At 40.6% G+C, this 14,238-nt stretch overlaps 1 pseudogene; it reads right to left on the bottom strand.

The window, feature by feature from the left end:
* Positions 1-372: 372 nt before the first annotated feature.
* On the bottom strand, positions 373-1,213 carry LOC142112105 (olfactory receptor 5V1-like; annotated as a pseudogene).
* Between the last annotated feature and the right edge of the window lie 13,025 nt (positions 1,214-14,238).

The raw sequence follows: 14,238 nt of genomic DNA, 5'->3' as shown, positions 1-14,238 counted from the left end.
AGTGGAAGGCCCAGAACAGGCTCCCTGTGTCAATATTCTTCCCCTCTGGACCTCTGGATCCAATGTTACCACTCTGTTAATTTTTGTCCAATTCCATCTAGTGGAAGGCTCAGAACAGGCTCCCAGGGTCAAAGTTCTGCCCAGCGTACACCAACCTATCTATCTATCTATCTTATACCTATCTATCTAGCTATCTATTTAGCTATCTATCTATCTATCCACCTATCTGTCTTTATATATATATATATATATATATATATATATATATATATATATAGAGAGAGAGAGAGATGTATTTGCCTGAAATATGTCCATATATATCATTAGTAATTGACTGGGTATTGTAACAGTAAGAAATGTACCTCTATTTGTCTACAGTAAAGACATCTGCTTTGTGTCTATACTGTGAGCTGTTTTTATTTTTCTCTGTGGAGTTGTATAGAGTATAGAAACAATCTTTTCCTGTTTGGTGTAAGTGGAGTGGGGTCGCAGATACATGAACATAATGGTGCCATAGTAGAGGCTGACCACATTAAGGTGAGAAGCACATGTCGAGAAAACTTTACGCCTCCCTTCGGAGGAATGGATCTTCAAGATGGTGGAGATAATATGGACGTATGAAATTAGAATCAAGGAGAAAGAACACAAAGCAACAATTCCTGCTGTGATATATGTAGCTAACTCGTTGAGCCAAATATCTCTGCAGGACAATCGTTAGAATGACGGTATCTCACAGAAGTAGTGATTGACATGGTGAGACCAGCAAAATGGCAGTTGGAATGTGAGGACCACAAGAAAGAAGGAGTTTATGAAGCCCACAATCCATGACCCAGCAGCAAAGTAAAAACACATTGTCTTGTTTATGATGCTGTTGTAGCGCAATGGTCTACAGATTGCAGCAAATCTATCATAAGCCATGACAGCAAGTGTTATGCATTCTATTGCCCCGAATGCTAAAGAGAAAAACATCTGGGCTGCACATCCTAATAGGGAACTACTTCTGTCTTGGGCTAGGTTGTTTATTAGGATTATGGGAACTATGGAAGAGGAGTAGCCTATGTCAATAATAGAGAGGTTACACAGGAAAAAGTACATGGGACTGTGTAATTTTGGGTTGGTCCTCACCACAATGATAAGTAGAATATTTCCTGATAACGTGATTATATACATCAACAAGAACATGAGGAAACAGATAACCTGGAGGTAAAGGACATTAGCTAAATAGATTAAGCAGTTAATGGTACCTTGCAGACAGGACTGAGAGAGTCAATTTACCATCCGATGGAGATACTGTATACTACAAAATAAAATCTAATTTCTTGATGTTGTGCGGTTGGACTTTGATGTGATGTTTTACACTTTGGACAGTTTTTCTCATCAGATTATTCTGTACTACCTTACAGAGGCATCTCCTAAATCTAGAAAATACACTTTCACTTTAAAGTGCCCTAGATGGACATCTAGGTGCATGGTTTCTGCACCAATTTGTAGAGCACTTTGTAAATGAGGTCCACTACACGATAGCTTATTTGTACACTGAAATTTAAAGTTGATATTTGTGTGCTACATGAAAAAACAGTCAGTATTTAACTTATGTGCAAAACAGAAAACTCATTTGCACCCCTTGCATTGTAACATGGTTTTGTCCAGGAGACTTAAATAAGAAACTTTATTTAAGATCCTTAATGAATCAGACCCCTTCTCATCATCATCATCAGCTAAATATATATAGAACCACAAATTCCACAGCGCTGTACAGAGAACACACTCGCATCAATCCCTGCCCCATTGGAGCCTACAGTCTAAATTCTCTAACATACCCACACAGACAGAGAGAGAGAGTGAGACTAGGGTCAATTTGATAGTAGCCAATTAACCTACCAGTATGCTTTTGGTGTTTAGAAGGAAACCGGAGCACCCGGAGGAAACGCACATAAAACACAGGGAGAACATACAATCTCCACGCAGATAAGGCCATGGTCCAGAATCGAACTCATGACCCAAGTGCTGTGATGCAGAAGTGCTAACCACTAAGCCACCGTGCTGCAGACTAAATTTGGAGCCATTCAGACGCCTCCCTGATGGTATTGCATGATGGATAAGTACCTACTTGTTTTTCTCAGCATTGAGGACAACATTAATCCCCAACTCCACTAGCTGAAATGCAGCCCCAAACTTGCAAGGAACCTCCACCATGCTTCACTGTTGTCTGCAGATACTCATTATTGTACCACATGATACTAAGTTAAACAAAACAAATAAGAAGAGAAACTGACAAACCATTGCACATTAAAATCAGAGCCTTTTGGGATGCTCCTCAAACGTTGACTTGTGACTGTGAAAAGAGAACACTAAAATAGTTTTTGGGTGAGCATTATTGAAATATAGAGTGTTACAGACAGCACAGTGAGAGGCATAAAGAAAGTTCCTGCTAAGAACTATTATCATGACATAAGTAAAATATATTATACAAACGCTATAGCTAAAGACACGAACCTTCTATAGATAAAAATTGTGTATCTTTTTCCTCCAAATACATTTCTATTGAACATCACAAAAAAGAAATGTTCTTTAGCCAAAGTTTTTACCAGTAGTTTTGGCACAATTGTGTAAGACGAGCGGATGTCAATGACCAAGTAGATTAGAATATGATCTTGTGGACTGTAGGTTTGAGTTGCTGGAGATCTCAATAAGGATAAATATAATTATGAAGATTCAGTTAATAAAGTTCATAACACTCTTCACTGCGAGCCTGGATGATAGCAAAAGTGAGATAGCTGTAAAGAAACTGAAACTGAAAGTCATATCCTATTATATTTGTTGCTAAGTTTGCTCATAAACATAACTTCTCAAAACTTCAGTATTCTTGTTTCAATGATAACTTTAGGCATGGTTTCATTGTCTTGGAGGTGTTTGAATTAGGGGATATATTTACTAAACTGCGAGTTTGAAAAAGTGGAGATGTTGCCTATAGCAACCAAAATCAGCTTCTAGTGATTGTTTGTTTAGTAGATTTTACAAAATGACAGCTAGAATCTGATTGGTTGCTATAGGCAACATCTCCAATTTTTCAAACCCGCAGCTTGATAATTTTACCCTTAGGACTCCAACTAGAACGAACCCTACCTTCTAACATAGTCAGCAAATTATTTGAAAGCCTTTCAGACATTAACACTTAAAAATGTCAATTCCTATGTAGATTATGAGCAGGTGGTGATAATTGGTTTGTAAAAACAATTTGTAACTTTTTTCATGTCAAGTAAAAGTTAGTTTATAGGGTCCCTGTAGTGAATAGAGGAGAACAGGTGGGGGGAATTACCATTCTATTGGGCCAGTTGTCGTGTTTTGCGCACACTCAAACAGCAGGATAATAAAGGGTGGGACTGCCTGCAATAGGTCTCTCATGCTTACTGGGGGTAGTAAGGAATGCAATCCTGTCTAAGAGGATTTTGAGTTGGTTTCTGTTTGTTTTGTGTGGGCTTGTCTCTGGTTTCCCTCATAGAAGACAGGAAACCTCTTTTGGGCCTATCATCCCCAGCTATTTATATAGCACCACTAATTCTGCAGCACTGTACAGGGAACTCACTCACATCAGACCCTGCCCCATTGGAGCTTACAGACTAATGTCCCTAGCATACACAGACTAGGATCAATCTAATAGCAGTCAATTAACCTACTAGTATGTTTTTGGAGTGTGGGAGGAAACCGGAGCACCCAGAGAAAACCCACGCAAATACGGGGAGAACATGCAAACTCCCCACAGATAAGGCCATGGTCGGGAATTGAACTCATGACCCCAGCGCTGTGAGGCAGAAGTGCTAACCACTGAGCCACCGTGCTGGTCTTAGCTATATTTCAGTGCTGGGAGCCTGTTAAATAGACCAACTGTTGGTGGTTCCATGGTAGGGATTTTCACCAAAGTTCAGTAACTGGGATGGAGGAAGACATAGTAAACTAAAATCCTGTTTACTATAACCTTGCTTCTATAGAATTTAATGATCAAAATTAAAATATCTTAGCCCTCTTTTTTGTGAAGTGAGTGTACATGACTTTATCTACACTTTAGTGATATTTAGCGCCAAGATGCAAGTGAATATGCTCACAGGAAATGAGGACCCTTGATGTTAGGTTGGCTTAAATGTCGTGATCAATAGCTGAACCAATACTTGATAGAGCTAGATATATACAGTCTAACACAGGTAAGGACAAGAATTACCTTTGCAGTCTTCTGCTGTCCAATATCCTTGCAGTACAGTCTTCATTACAGTGGAGTAAAAGTCAAGTATGTAAGAAGTGATCTTATATATAATGTTGCAGACAATTACTAATTGGTCCCAGAACAATTCAAGTTTTATCTAAAAATAACAAGCAACTCTCATTTAACTTGTTTAATGTATAAGCTGTTGACACCTGTGCAAAATGTTATGCAATTCCAGTTTTTGTAGACAACCAATTAGTTAATTAAGGCTCTCTACTTTCTTGAGAAACAAACATAGAAAGACCGAAAAATATTATTACTGTTTTTCATATAGTGCTGGTCACTCAAAAGATGTCAGGCACAGTCTATATTTTTGGTGTCTGTTACAAAGCTAGAAAAAGTGATTTATCAATGATCACCAAGAGCCCATGCTGGAATTCAATGTGGAGTCGGCAGGAAGTCTCTCAGCTTCAGTTATTCTGTGTTATCAGCTGGTTACTTTTTCGCTTAGGGTTTAATTTCTTTATGATGTTTAATTACTGAATTAAAAGACAACACAGCCAAAATGTAACACTCAGGGTTCTATGACCAGGTTCTGTGACCTAATAAATACGTGTCTGATTTTATACAACAAAGAGGACTCCAAGGTTTTCATGTTGTTCTAATTTAAGAAGAAGGATCTATTATGTACTAAAGCAATGACCAATAAACACATATACATTTTTCATGAAGCGCAAGCCCCTGTCATGGATATAGTCCTTGACTTAGAGCCACCAACTTGGTCCATTCAGGTGAAATGAGTTGTAAGGGTCAAGTCCATTGATTAAGCCTTGACCTTGTCTAGTGGACGACTTGAGTTAAGCTGATCCAAGCACAGACAGTGGGGACAATCAGAGAGTTGTAATCGAGAGTTACACTGGCCAGTGTCCTGAGTGAGGACCATGCAGAGACATTGAGTACATTTGCAGGCCTACTGGGAATGATAGCCACCATTCCCAATACTATCAATTCTAACTTAAAATAAAAGAAATGCTGAAGACAAGTAACCTGGGGGAAGATTCACTAAAAATGTGTTTGGTGCTAGTTTGAAACTGTCTCACATCGCCACAAATTTCCAACAAATTGGTTCTCTAATCTGACACGTACTATATGGTGGTTTGAGGCTGGAATATTAAACAGCCGGTGACGTGTGGCGATATCAAAACACCTAAACCAATGGCATGTTGTTAAATCCGCCCAAAAGAAGACAGGGGAATTTAGACTGCTTCTGATAGGCTAGATACTCAAGCATATTTGAGCTATCTTGCCATTCAGAATATAAGAGGAGGCGTCAATCAATCATGAATTATGGGGTACTCATTATTTATTTGCATTTAACATATGGGGTCAAATTTTATGCAACAGGGTTATTATAGTTTTTTTCCTAAACATTGTCTATTTGTTTTCCACCTGCATTTGTTGATGGATGCAAGGTTACATTAAAGGTGGAAAAAAGTTTGACATTATTTATCTTGATTTCAGGCTTTACATCACAAATAATAAGGGTGTGTAAACTTAGTATATGTCATATATATAGGACGATAGTGTGAAAGAGATTAGAGGTCTCACATTATCCCAAATATTAAGAACAATGTAAAAAGGAGGACTTGTCTTGGGCCTGATTCATTAAGGAACGTAAGGCAAAAAAATGAGTAAGTTCTACTGGACAAAACCATGTTACAATACAAGGGGTGCACATTAGTTTATTATTTTGCACATCAGTTAAATACTGTCTGTTTTCTCATGCAGCACACAAATACTTAATAACTTTATTTATACACTGAAATTTAAAGTTGATCTAGGACATGCCCTACCCCAACTATAACTCTGTCCCCACATTTTACATTTACCTCCCCCTCCAGTGCAACATGGTTTTGCCCAGGTGAAAAGTTACTCCTTTTTTATGTTTTTCTCTCCATAATGACAGGCTCATTGAGTGTAAAAACAAGATCTTTGCAAGAGCTTTATCTTTATATTAAACATAAGTTTGGCACCTACCTATTATCTTTGTAAGTCCCTAATGAAAATATAAAATATCCAAAGGAAAAAAAATAAGCCTCAGTTTAAAGACCTAATTTCTTGATTCTTCTAGGTTTCTATGAAATTTCCTTTTTTTTCAGTTTAATCATCATCAGCTATTTAAATAGCACCACTAATTCCGCAGCGCTGTATGCTCCATTTAGACTATAAGCTCCAATGAGGTATTGGAGCTTACAGAGAGAAAGAGAGACTAAGGTCAATTTGATAGCTGTTAGGAACCCCTCTAGCCGGCACAACCCAGAGTCTACTCCGTCAGTCAGTTGTTCACTGGAGCCCCTGATGGTGGGGACAGACTGGGCCGCAAACTGACAGAGGGTCGTGAAGTGTGTACCGGCTGAGGAGAACCCAGGCAAGCGTAGTGGAGTCCAAGCAGAGGTCAGAGGTCACGAGCAGACAGGGAGATTGGTATTCAAGCCAGAGGTCAGGGGTCACGAGCAGACAGGGAAATCGGTATTCAAGCCAGAGGTCAGGGGTAACAAGATGCACAAGCAAACTCCAAATCCAAGCCAAGGGTCATACACGGGTAATCAGCAGTAAGTCCAAAAAACAGGAACAAGGCAGGGAGCAGGTCAAGCAGACTGGACACAGAAACTATAACCGGCAGTGAGGCTGCAGACCTCACTGCCTTAAATACTAGTGGCCACCAATCAGAGCCTAGCTCTGAATCACACACAGCCCCCTGCATGATTAATGTACCAAGCATTAATCAGCCCACAGGCTTGTTACATCAAGCCACAGGTTAGTTTACCTTCTGCGCATGCCCCCGGCTTCCTCCGTTGCCGGGACGCAGCGCAGGGCACAAAGCTTCCGACTGTTGCCTTGGCAACGGTCGACCAGGATCCGGAAGTGACGCCCCGGTCGTCAAGATGACTGCCGGGACGCCAGAGGGGGCCAGAAGCGAGCCGCGGCGGCTGTGAGTACCGCCGCGGCTCGTGAGGGAGGAAACCGGAGCACCTGGAAGAAACCCACTCAAACACATGGTCGAGAATTGAACTCATGACCCCAGTTCTGTGAGGCAGAAGTGCTAACCAATGAGCCACTGTGCTGCCCAATAAAAGCTAATAATTTCTTCTTCTACACTATCAATATTGCCTTGTGTAATATCATCATCATCACCATTTATTTATATAGTTCCACTGATTCCGCAGCGCTGTACAGAGAACTCAATCACATCAGTCCCTGCACCATTGGAGCTTACAGTCTAAATTCCCTAACATATAGAGAGACTAGGGTCAATTTTGATAGCAGCCAATTAACCTACTAGTATGTTTTTGGAGTGTGGGAGGAAACCCACGCAAACGCGGGGAGAACATACAAACTCCACACCAATACGGCCATGGTTGGCAATTGAACTCATGACCCCAGTGCTGTGAGGAAGAAGTGCTAACCACTAAGTAAGCCACCATGCTGCCCATAGTATCCAGGCTTTGTCCTTGTATTGTGATTCTGATGCAATGCCTGTGACCCAATATTATTATTATTATTATCGTAAAGTACCACAGTGATGCACAGTGCTGAACAATGGGGGAAAAGCATATATACGGTCGGGAATTAAACTCATGACCCCAGTTCTGTGAGGCAGAAGTGCTAACCAATGAGCCACTGTGCTGCCCAATAAAAGCTAATAATTTCTTCTTCTACACTATCAATATTGCCTTGTGTAATATCATCATCATCACCATTTATTTATATAGTTCCACTGATTCCACAGCGCTGTACAGAGAACTCACTCACATCAGTCCCTGCCCCATTGGAGCTTACAGTCTAAATTCCCTAACATATAGAGAGAGAGAGAGAGAGAGAGACTAGGGTCAATTTTGATAGCAGCCAATTAACCTACCAGTATGTTTTTGGCGTGTGGGAGGAAACCAACGCAAACGCGGGGAGAACATACAAACTCCACACCAATACGACCCCAGTGCTGTGAGGAAGAAGTGCTAACCACTAAGTAAGCCACCATGCTGCCCATAGTATCCAGGCTTTGTCCTTGTATTGTGATTCTGATGCAATGCCTGTGACCCAATATTATTATTATTATTATTATTATCGTAAAGTACCACAGTGATGCACAGTGCTGAACAATGGGGGAAAAGCATATATACGGTCGGGAATTAAACTCATGACCCCAGTTCTGTAAGGCAGAAGTGCTAACCACTGAGCCACCGTGCTGCCCGTAACAGTGATCATTTTATTAAACTTGGAAATTCCATGTGCTTTCCTGGCTCAAATATTTCTTCCATTTCGTCAATTTGATTGATTGTAAAGATTATTTCCAATCTTCAATAATAAGTTTAATTAATTGCTTGGACCATTGGTCCAGTATGCGATTTCAGTTCCTAAAGAAGTGTCTTTTGAATGGAATAAAAGTTATTTTTAAAAAAAAAAAAAAAATTTAGTCTCCTTGGGATTATGTTGATATCAAAATATGTTTCTAATGTTGCGGCATCTCACCATTGTTTTGTTTATGATGTATAAAGTCATTCAAGCAATAGATACTGGGCCTGATTCAATAATGCACGTATCTGCCGCTTATGAACGTATGATGGGCAAAATCACTGCTCAGAACGGCAGATACGGATGGTAAATCAGCTCTGTATCGTGTGATAACGCACAGAAAGTGTTGTTGCTACAGCCTACGCTTAAGGGGAGTGTCCTGGGCGGGGGAGGGGTGTGTGGCCGTACTCAATCTACAGTGTGGGCGTGCCAAACTTGAGCGCACGTCGCCACGGCCGTGTAAATAACCCTGTCTTTCTGCCGTAGAGCTTGCTCTAGCTCTGGGTGTAGTCTAAGTTAGCCGGCGGGTCACCCGGCATTACAGTAGAGCGACCCGTCGGCTGTAAAGTATTAAAAATAGTTTAATAAAAACAAAAAGTGGGGTCCCCCACTAATGATATTAATCTTAGTGCTGCTAGCCTAGTGCTAGTTTCCACGAAAGCGCGGGGAAAAATGGATAGGGTTCCCCCCGATTTCACAAAAACCAGCACTAGGCCAACAAGCCGGGGTTGGCGGCACTCTTTCTATTATTCCACTTTATTACCCTACACCCACCGCCCAAGAGGGTGGGTGTAGACGTGCCTTCTCCGCCACCATATATTGTTTTAATAATCTGTGCCCTATTAACTTGCCAACAAATTCTGACGTCAGTGTCATTATTTTTAGTATAAGTTTAGTTAAAACTTAAGGTGTGATTGGGGTTTGTGGCAGCGAAAGTGAAGTATCTACAATCTACAGTTTAATGGGGCAGAAATTGATTTTTCTTAACGCATTAAAAAATCCTGTAACTATTCCCTGATGTGATCCTGTTTTATTTCTTTAGCCATTACGGGGGCTAGAAGAGAGTCTATTAGTTGCGTTGATACTTGCGGTAAAGTTATTTTACTCCAGAATGAGAGTTTATTACCCTGTTGTATCAGGTTCTGCATATTTAGAGTGCTATAATACTCTTACAGGATAAGTAAAATTTCCTTACTATCGTATATTAATGCCCCTTGATCATTCCTTAGGGCTGCAATGTTATTACTTCTTTTACTTAATAATCTTCCCGACTTGTTACCATATTTTGTACGTTTATTTCCCACGTAGAGGACCAAATTATCAAATTGCACCTTTCATTGCTGTATTTTATTCCTTATTGAGGGACTGGATTTAAACTTTTAAATGTAGATGCTCTTCCTGTGCTTCCATATAAGTTTTCGACTGTTTCTTGTTAATACTGTCCAACATAAGATATAATCTCACCTTTAATCGCGGCTTTTGCTGTCTGCCAAAATAATAAGTTTCTTCTATGTTCTTAGTTACAATACGCACACGGATGCATGAATGCATCCAACATGCTATGGAATGTTGTGGAGTTTGCCAATTAGGCTGGAAACCTCACCCGCTTGTGATTCCCCCAAGTGCATGGATCCCCAGTCTCCAACCAGATCAATGCGTGATCTAAAAAAAGTAATCTTCTCTGTGAGTTTTACTTAATAATGTTTAATAATATTGTGGATATTAGCAAATACTCCAGCCTCGAAAGAGAATTATAAGTTTTAGACAGGTGTGTATGTTCTAGAGAGGAAGAGTTTTTAATCCTCCAGATATCCATTCATTGTATTTTAGAGGTAATGTATTGTATGCCTACCTTATATTGTCTATTTTGTTTGCATTACATTCCTTTGCTATCCAGTTGAGTTGATGCCACAAGATTAAAATCCGATACCCCCCTCAAAATCCTGGGTTATTGCCGAGGCTGAGTGTGAATGGGTCCCCTGCATCTACCCGGGATTTGAACCCTGGTCTGTTCAGGGTTATTCCCTGGGTAGATGCCAGTCTGAACAGTGAGTCCTGGGTTTTTTCACCCCGGGTCACACTGAAAGCTTTTAAAAGTAAAAAAAAAAATCATCTCCATCACAAGAGGAGCCAATCAGAGCTCTTCTTGTGATGTTGCCAGGGAGACCCGGGCAGACTTGGGTTCAGTGTGAACCCGGTCGACCCGGGAATTTGCTGGGGTGGCAGTGTGAACGCTGTGTTAATCTCTTCCCCTGCTCTATTCATATGTCCTCTGAGGCTACACCAGTACCCTAGGGTGGTTACCTTCTGTGAAGATACCAGGTTTACCTGACCAAATTCAACCCACATCACGATGGCAACCCACGGGTGCCTATCCTATGCCAGGGAGATCTACCCAGTACTTTCTAAGATTCCTATAGTCACTCAGGCAAATACAGTTAGAAAGTAAAGCAATACATTTATTGTAATAAAAACAACCACTAGATTATTATGTACACACAGTAAATTAATGCCAGGCAGGTTTACCACATCATCTGTCCCTTACCCCACTAGCTTCAGGAGTTACAGTCACCTGGCTGTCCAGACTTGAAGACCCATAGATCTCTCTCAGCTGCATATGTAGACTCTGGTAGAGAACGACAACTCACAACCAGACCTTGTACCTTCCATGAAATGAACACCCCCTCTCCCTCTGGAGTGGCTCCTTATTATCTACGGTCTAATTTCCACAGAGCTTACCCCTGTCTGGCCAAATCCCTGGGCATTTCCTTGTTAAACATTAGTCAGTGCTGGACTAGTGAGGGTTGGCGAGGGGAGTGAAGATGAGCTGTCCTTCCACAGAACCTCCCCTGCTAGATGGCCTGTCTGGACTAGCCTGGTGAGAACAATGGACACTAATTAGTTTTCCCCCTCCAGAATATTGCAACCTGATCCCTACCCATAACCCCCTGGCTTCATTTTAAGAACAATGAATAACAACCTCACTGCCCCATACACAATATACATATTTACAATGAGCTACAATGCCCCCTTATTCACATGTAATTATACTCTACAGTTGTAGTCTGTTAAACTGGGGAACAAAAGAAAGCGCTATAAAAAATACTTGCTATTATCCATATTATGTGAGAAATGAGGAACAGGAGGGTTACAGTGTTGTCAAACTCGTTTCGTCACACCTTCAATTGTTGCTAGTCCCTCATAATTAATATGAAGGTCTGGAGAATACACTTTTGAATAATTAATGCAATATGACCGTCAACAAATAACAAATCAGTGAAAAAATTATAGTGTTTTTAATAAGGCCTGTAATTTTTAATAATAACCACCGGAGGACAGCTGGCTACAATTTATAATATAGGTTTTTTTTTTATTTCTCTAATATTGATGTTGAAAGTTAGCAATTTGGCAAAACAATAGAGACAGGAATAAGGTGTCACTTATTTATAAAGCTAATGTTTCAGTTCAAGGGTAGTAAAGGCTGCTTTACTACACTTGTTTTAGTTCATGTCTCTAATATGGCTATTTTATTTTTCTCCTCCAGGGGTTCAAAGAGACCACGTCCTGCCGTTTTCGGCTTCCAAGCCACGCCCATCCCCCCATTATATACATTTTGATATAGAATTGGGCCCACAGACCAGCCTCTAAGCTGTCCTCTCTGGAAACGAGAGCATTTAAAAATGAAACTTGCTAGTTATAGCCCATTGTTCAGTATTACATTGGACTGCAGATATTCAATGCAGGATGATGTCATCATTAAGTTAAGCTTCAAACTCTTGTTTTACAGAGCGCTCAGCCTAGAAAACCACAGATATAAATTTATATCATATACGGTAGACACTAGGATAAACAAATACAGCATTGTTTTAAAATATTTCCTTTTTTTGCAGAAACTGTTTTATTCATATTATATCATTTGATTACTTGACATGTTTTTTTCTGCCTCTCCATTAAAAGTTACATATTAGTAATTTTTTCTTGGTTGACTAAATTAGCCCCAGGGGACATACTGCAACAAAACAATTCTCAACAGACCATTGTGTGTACAGTAGGCAGATGTGATTACGTTTAAATTAGCAGATTAATGAGCACGGGGAGTGAGAAATTATTACATAAACTTTTGCAAGTTTAACCTTTACCGTATCATATTAAAAAAAAAAAAATAATTCAAAATGCAAAGCATTCTGCTCTTTCAATAATATTAAATCTGCTAATCTGCATATTTGAGATACTAATTTAAAAACAAAAACAAAATACAAGTGCATTTTTACAATTATGTGATGTAATATGAATTGCAATTGAACTTTGCAATTTAATTTACCGTAAAAGGATATAGGTTTATTGTATAGGTCTATCATGAGTTATTCCAAAGTGAGTTGTCCCAGATCACTATCTTGAGGATGATAATGGCTGCATCCATACCTATATTTGAGCTCTTTAAAGTATTTTAGTGAGATCACAATGTCCAGGATATACTTTAAAAGTAAGAATAATCTCAAGATATTTGCAGCATATTTTTTTTTAAATAAATGCAAAAAATATTTTCAAATTCAGATATGACACAAAGGACATTGACTGCAATTTTTGTAATAATTTTATCACACCAAAATAACCACTTTGGAACTATGAGCCAAACCCTCTGTTGAGCCAGTTGTACCATTAACTTCTCAGGCCCAGTTGTAACTTTGACTTATGATGGGGGCAAGGGGAAGGCTGGCAAATTTAGCCTGGGGGGCAAGACTCGACTCAATAGGCGATTTTAAAGGAAAAAAAATGCAGGGGGCCCAATGACCCTGCCCAAGATAGCTCACTATGGGATGTCCTCCTGCCCCCCCCCCCAGCCCAGCCAGCCCCTGATGGGACCTATCTGTGGACAGGGAAGTGGCTGCACATAGAACAGCCCAGTAATATTTTCTATTGCTCATACCAGTTATTTGGAGAGGGTTAATGATGCTCACCAGGAGAGGAGCTTGTTGTTAGATAACCCTTAGTTAAAATAGTTTTTAATGGTGTAACGGATTAGCTGGATTCAATACTAATCTTGATTAGCGCTGGGTTACCAGAGGTGGGGTGTCTAACGAACTCCCCGATGTTCACCAAGAACCACCGCAAGGCGGCATGGGTTTAGCTGTCAGGAGTCGCAGGTCGCGGTCCTCAGGCTCGCCTCAAGATGTAGTATAGCGGGAGGAGCAGCAAGTAGAGAGAACGTAGTCAGACAGCCGGGACTGGTACACAAGGGAGCAATGAGGTACAGAATCAACGAGCAGGCTCAGCGTGAAGAATATCCAGGTTCGGTACACGGTCTGGCAGCAGAGGTACAGGGCAGAGGCGAAGAAACATCAGACAATCCGGGTCAGGGTCACAAGAAATCAAGAAGAGTCAGTAAGCCGGATCGGTACACAGGGGCAGGAGATCCAGAATAGTACTAGTACACAGGGATTCAATACAGGGGCTGCAAGCACAAAGATCCACGGGGAGAAGAGGAGCCAGGAAGCAGGTAAGTTGACACTCACCGAGTGTCAGAGTGAAGTTTAAATACCAGCAGAGATTCAAAACCCCCACCCTGAGTTGTGGTCATGTGACCGCCGAACCCGGAAGTGCGGCTTCTGAGATAGACGGAGCGGCGGTGGAACGGAGGAGAAGGTAAGTCCGTAACAATCAGTAAGCACTTACTCAGCTATCACCGG

This window comes from Mixophyes fleayi, assembly GCF_038048845.1.
Source record: "Mixophyes fleayi isolate aMixFle1 chromosome 12 unlocalized genomic scaffold, aMixFle1.hap1 SUPER_12_unloc_2, whole genome shotgun sequence".
NCBI lineage: Eukaryota > Metazoa > Chordata > Amphibia > Anura > Limnodynastidae > Mixophyes > Mixophyes fleayi.
Note: the sequence above shows the minus strand (reverse complement) of the source record. Positions and strands in the feature narration are given on the sequence as shown.